This window comes from Limulus polyphemus, unplaced genomic scaffold, assembly GCF_000517525.1.
Source record: "Limulus polyphemus unplaced genomic scaffold, Limulus_polyphemus-2.1.2 Scaffold467, whole genome shotgun sequence".
Lineage (NCBI taxonomy): Eukaryota > Metazoa > Arthropoda > Merostomata > Xiphosura > Limulidae > Limulus > Limulus polyphemus.
In genome coordinates this window covers 351,926-359,206 of record NW_013666077.1, presented here as the reverse complement: position 1 = coordinate 359,206, position 7,281 = coordinate 351,926, and positions in this window count along the sequence as shown.

The following is a 7,281-nucleotide window of genomic DNA, read 5'->3' as shown; positions in this document are numbered from 1 at the left end:
TCTTGTGTATATATATATATATATATATAGTACATGGAATATCAGTGTGCTACAGTTTCTACTATTACCATCATTAACTTGTGGTTAACTTAGTGCTAAAGACCATCAACTTCTTCGTTGTCAGTGTATAAAAAAGTCATAGTGCTAGAACTTTATTGTCATCAGTAACTTATTGCAGTTACCTAAAATATTAAAAAAGTATGATCATTTTGTGTTTGTTTTGTATCATGAGTATTGTGTACACAGGATATTGTCCATCATTATAAGTAACTTGTCAGAGTTATTTAAAATGTTATTTTTAATAGACTGTGTCTTCTACTTTTAATTACCTGTTAAAGGGTAAAAAATGTGTTGTAAATATATATTTTGAAATAATTATCAACGTGAAAGGATAATTTGAGTATTTCTGCTGTTGATGGATATTTGAAGAAATCCTAACTTTTCAGTAGTTTTCTCTGAAAATTGTGTTTGTTTGTACGACGTTTTGATCACTGATGTGATCCTTATCTAGTACCTAATTAAATTTAATAAACAACCAAACAACCATCTCTTATATTTTTCAGTATCCTTCTCTTCAGATATTATTCAATTTCACCAAATTACTGACACACACACACATACATAGAAGTATAACAATGCCCTAACACGTGAATAGAACTTCTTTAGAACAACTGTGTACTGATAGATCATTATTTGAAATACAAGAAGTTTCGTTTTTAGCCTAAACGTTGTGTATGATCGCATAAGTGATTGAAACGTCATACAAATGAACAAAACTATCAGAAAAGCTGTGATGTTTCTAAATATTGTTAATGTGTGTTTTTCCTATTGAACTTGTAATCTTTGTTTTACATGATGTATTTTATGTTATCGTTGGTGTTAATCTTTTTTTAAAGAGTTGTGCATGTCTGTCTTGTGTATGTGTTTTGTTGTGTAAATGTTTTACAGGGACGAGAGCAATTCATCACATATGAATTATTGATTTGCACTTTTTATGTTGTGTGTGTGTGTGTGTGTGTGTGTGTGATTGGATGTAAAGGGAAGTAGAGATGTGGTACTTGAAATGTACCAAGTATTTCCTTTTATTTTAGACAGATGATAATTTCTAATTCGACAAAAAGTTTATAAATGTTTCTCGGGTACGAGCTTGTGGGCGCACATACGGGCATGGCAGGTATTTGGGAGGGACCAGTCAAATGAATATTCCAGAGAACATTCAAATAATTAGTTTCACAGGGTGTTCGAGAATAATGAAATCCTCCTTCGCCCCGCACGTGGGAAAGATAATGACAATATGATGAGAAAAAATAACTGAGTCTTTAGAGGCAAAATCGAAGACTAGGCGTGACTTAAGATTTCGGTGCACTTATAGGTTTTTTACATTAAGAGTTGATTACGCTAGTGCTCCAGTTTGTCATTGTAATAAGTCAATCTCTATTAGATGTTGAACTCTTTCGTGGAATATGGCAGGGGAGGACTCTAGCCTAATTAGCATCACTAGTGCTGTGCTGTGATCAACTGTGTATAGGTGTGACGCCACTTTAGGACTATGTTCTCCCTATTTTTATATGTGGAATTACCATGACCTGGATAGCGCATGCAGAACGCATGTAGAGATGACGCTATTGTGTTATTTATGTAGTTGTGAACGCTTTCTCAGACTCACTCAGATTTTTTTTTTCCGTTAGATAACAATGTGTGTGTGTGTTGTTTTTTCTCACAAAGACTGTAAAAAAACTGGATATAGTTCTTCATAACATTTTCTCTTGTTCTTAACCGTAAGAGAAACAGTATCAATAGTGATCAAAGTTTTTCATATGCTGTATTCATGGAAATATATTTTCCACTTAATCTAATAAGTAATGGATGATGCAGCCAGCTGTCATACATCAAAATTTTATAAGCTTTGTATGAACTAAGAATAATATTATATTTTTGAACATTTTATTTAGTTCTTTGTAAATCTTGAGCATTTCTGATCGCTCATAGTTTAAGTTGATGTTTCAAATATAATATTTTGAAATCCGAATAAAGTCGATCGATAAGATATTTTAAGTTTTTACAAAATCACATTATCAAAATAATTTATTCCATGATTATCGAAGTTATTGAAGTGTAGGTTGACAGATTACAATTGAGTATAACTAAATAATTATACATTTATAGCTTCGTTTATTGAATTTGTTATTCTAATTAGTGACATAATGTCATTCATTAGCCATGTATTTTGAATGTATTATTTCTACATCTTGATAATTTTTTTCGCCAGTTCTAATGTTTCATAGGTAATTTTCTCTTCCAATTATTTATCCTTTTTTATTGTCCTTTAACTCATTTATTTAATACTTTATTCGCTCTTTTTTTAGGCTTATGGCGCTAAAAACCTGGTTTCAGATAGCCCATTGTGTAGCTTTGTGCTTAACGAGCAAACAAACACCCTTATATCTTACTGTATTTACTTCTGCTGCTTCAAAAACCGTTACGCCTACAACGTTCCTTTTCCAAAATAGGAATCGTAGATACTAATTACGTTACTGAATATCACATAACTAACTTTTACGCCTGGTTCTCATTCCCAATTTATCCTTGAGGGAGGAAAGTCTAACTATCCGAAACGCTTGGGTTATTCGGTTTGTTTATTTGTGATTTGAGACTAAGTTTAAAACCAGAGCACGTCGCACAAGTGGTTTTTCTTTCTTTTTTTTTTTCAGATGCTATACTCAGATCGTCCTGCAACTTTAAAAAGAGACTAAATCAGACTTAACAACGTTAACTATTTGTAAATATTGCTGCCAAGAGAAAATGTGTAGCCATGGTAATCACCCAAACAATTGCATGAATAATTTAGTTTTCGACGCCTTCTAAAAGTAAATTTAAGAATACGTATTAACAAAATAATTACTGGTCCAAAGGTCTTTATCTCTTGGCCAACATACATGAAACAAAACAAAAAAGTCTTTGCGAGAACAAACATCAGAGAATGAAGTAACTAAATATATAAAACAGTGATAGTAACAGTTACATAAGTTTTTAACCAGTAATGATTTAAAACTAACATACTATGACAACTCAAAAACAAAATATCACACTCGTGTAATATTTGTATGATCTTTGACCACATAAACGACTAAAGCTCGATGTTACTCTAATGTGAGTGATTTGTTTAAAATTCATCGTGGGATGTTTTGAAATTAATCGGTACTCGTAGAATAATAAATATAAATAAAAATATATATAAAGAGCAGTCGACATAAACTGGTAATCACGATATAAGATTCCGTTGAGTTGTTTCAGGATTTAAGTTAAAATTTAAAAAGAAAATTCATATTTTAATTACTAAAATGTGTTGTATTCACGACCGATGTAAATTATAATTAGTTACCACTACAGAGTGTTATTGAACTGTCTTAAAAAGATACAAGCACCAGAGGTTTAGTGGGTTTGCTATCTTCTAGATATAAAAAGGGACCAAACGATAAAAAATTTCACCAAGTGATTAGCGAAGGCCGCCTAGAGGGGTCGCCTGTTTTAACCACTCACACCATTTTACAGTAGCGTGTTGTCTGTCAATCAGTAGACACTAAAATGACATCACATAAGGGATGCTTAATGTTGCAATTTGTGCTCTCGTGACGTCAGTAAAACATGAGTCAAATTCACCGGAGACACCCTTAATGTTAAGATAGTGTAACCACCGTTGAAATCTAGTTTTGTTATTTTGATGAGGTTAAAACTACCACTACTCGTATGTAACCACAAGTGTTGAATTCACACCTGCAGTAAATGACTATCTGCGAAAACCATTTAAGTAGAAGGATAGTTTTTTTACCTCGGTTACTATAACATACATATATTTCATTATCTAACAAAGTAAATTCTGACGTAGAAAGCATTACAATTAAATAAACTTGATATTTCTTTTTCAGTTTAACATCTGTGTCACACATTTCTACATAGTTCTTTAAAAAAGATGTTTTTTAACGAACATTTATCTGAGAAAGTAAAATGAACTATAGGTATTGCAAGTACTCTGACTGTCTACTATGTTTATACCCTCACACACGTTTAATATTGGATTGTGCCAAGTTCCGTAGTAGTAATACCCTCGATTTTGTGGCATAGGCTCTACAAGATACCAGAAGGTTTATTACTCTGTAGTAGCCCATTGGTGGAGGAATACGATCTGCAATTGATTCACTGATGTTGGCAAGAGATTACGTTTGCACATGCGACTTTAAGCTTCATTCTAAACCTGCTCATGTGACTATTCTGCTCAAGAAGGTGACCAAAAACATTGTCATGCTTTTCGAACCATTTCAGACAAAATTAATGCAATGAATTGTTGCAATATCGTCTTGAAAAAGCATCCTTTTTATCCAGCTGCTAATATAACATTCTGAGGAACATAATCAGTAATAACGTTCAAAGATAAATTTTAGGTGTTATTCGCCTTTCTATAAGAATCAGTGTTCCCAGTTCCTGCCATCAGAACATTCGCCACACTATTGTACTATATTCGTAGCTTGAATTGGTCAAAACAACGTAAGCAGTGTTGAGTGCCTCATGTGATTCCATCCATATTTTAACAGTACAGTCATTTAAAAAGTAGATGTAATATAACTCATCAGACCGCAACACATATTTCCTCATGTGTCTGTCTCCATATTATGACAATACAATCATTATTAAAAAAATGGATGTAATATAACTCATCAGACCACAACACCTATTTCCTCATGTGTCTGTCTCCATATTATGACAATACAATCATTATTTTAAAAATGGATGTAATAAAACTCATCAGACTACAACACACATTTTCTTTTGTGGTTCTCTTCATATTTTGCCAATTCAATCATTACAAAGAAAAAAGGATGTAATATAACTTACAAGACCACAACACATATTTCCATTAATTAATTATCATTGAAGCCATATTTTTTGTATGCACCTGAGATGAGCAATTTCTCGCCGGCTGTAATGTGACAGTTGTCACAATGTCTACTGGGTGGTAGAGTTTGAGTTGACAAATTCTGATCACTGTCAAACAGATTGATCGGTTGGGACACAGTATGATCTTAATTGAATTTTACAAGTTCGTCCGATCGTATTTTATTTATGTTTAACACCAAAGCTAGTGGCTATATACATAATTATTAGTATATTTTACATAGCCAAATACTGATTGTGTGACATATATGTGAGAGAAGTACTAATAAAATGGTCAGTCATTGTAAAATCAAGCTCTAAATACTCATTTATAATAATACAGTATTCCAAAGAAACCTCTAACACCTACTTAAATTTGTAGCCTGTATATTTTTTGGGCATCTGTTATATGCTTCTTTCTTTGGACAAAAAAGGTCGATTACGAAGTAAATTGATCATTAAAAGACTGATTATTATTTTTTAGTTTTGACCCGTTGCAGTGACGTTACAATGAATTGGGAGGAACTTTAGTTATAAGAAGCCTGTATTAGGTGCTGAAACCCTTTGTTTAGCAGATTTTTTTTAAAAAAAATTAGATTTTAGGGTGATTTGATGCGAAAAATCGATAATGGTATTTATTTAGAATTCAGACATACAAGGGTGGCGCTACCGGGAAGTGGGAGAGGCTTGAGCATAAAATAAATATTACAATTCGTTCCTGGAACTTATTATAAAGAAATAGTGTTCATGGATTTGAGAGCAAAATTATGGTGCTATATGTACATTATAAGATATTATTATTTAAATGTTTGATTATAGATCCTATATATATTTTGCCAAACGTGGTTTCTATTCAGGTGTTCTTTTGTCTCCCATTTACGACGACCGCTTCCTGCGCTGCGTTTAAACAGTGCGCACGCAAACAAAACCCAACATTCACTTTTGAAATGACGGGAGAACAGGCATGAATAATGTTGATGCCAAATTTTATTTCGCAAGCAGGATATTCTACACTAACTTGTTAGGAATTAATCACATTATCATTTCTATTTCAAAATATGACATAACTTAAAGAATGAAAAATGTAGATTTACCGTATGATATTGTTGAGCACCCCTTAGAATGACTGAAATGCTCAACAATTACTTTTCACGATGGGCGGTATAAGTAGCTCAGAACTTTAGCTCTAAGTGAAACCAAGAGTGCAACACATTTAACCTTTTTAAAGTCCACGAAATAATATAAATTGATAGATTAACTTAAACTTTCCCGTCACTGGGGACGGGTACTTTTGCTTGTACTGATAATATTATAAAGAAACTGATAAACAGACTTCAAAATCATCTTCGGTTTTTAGTCAAGGATAAGGCTACTTTTTCGAGATTATCTCCATATCTTTATCACGTGGTTCTACAGCATCTTATTTACAACACAACATCAATATTTGCAAACTTTGTAGGCGGTTGTGCAAACCAGTTCACTTCTCTTGCAGTCGAATTTAGTATCTTTCACAGGTGCCTCGAGGGGGTACGTTCCATCACTTTTGAAATTTCTCGTGATGCAGGAGGTAGGTCAGCCATTACTGGGTGTAGCATACCATTGCAATTTTTTTCCAGCCCCAATCTTATAGATTAGAAATTGCTGGTGGGTTACTGCTCTAGAGTTGAAACTAATACTATACCTTTGAACTATAGCACTTGGAAACAGAGGAATTGTTGGTTGGAATTCCTCAGAATGTATGATAAGCTATTTAGTGGACACTATAATGCTAAACTTTTGCCTAATTTGACCTCCTTCATACCATCATATAACATAATAGTTTTTCACTAACAACTGCAATGTCTTTTCTTTTGTGATATTTTTCTAAAGAAAAACAGATGTTTGGTCTTGAAAATCTTGGTTTTCTATCATTTTCTTCAGAGTACGAACCTTACCAAGATGACATACACACACACAAAATGGAATCACAACCCAGGAATATGCATGTGCAAAGAGCAACAGGTCATATTTTTACAACTCCAGCTACTGCTGTGTTTCTTACTTTTCCAAACTTTAGCTCTGCCATTCTTCTTTGGTTTTGGCAAAAGAACATTTTCCTGTTAAACAAACTTCCATGGTAACAAAACAGAAACAGTAAGTTTGTATCATTGCCTACAATGATAGTGTTAGTAAACAGCAGTAGCACAACAGTAAATTTGAAAGCCAGCAATGCTAAAAATTGGTTTAGATACCTGTGGTGTAGCTTTGTGCTTAACTACAAACAAACAAAATCAGTAATTGTACACAGTGTGGTCACAAGTAAATAGACACCTAATTTTTCGTCATTTAACTGATTTATGCTAACTAATTTGT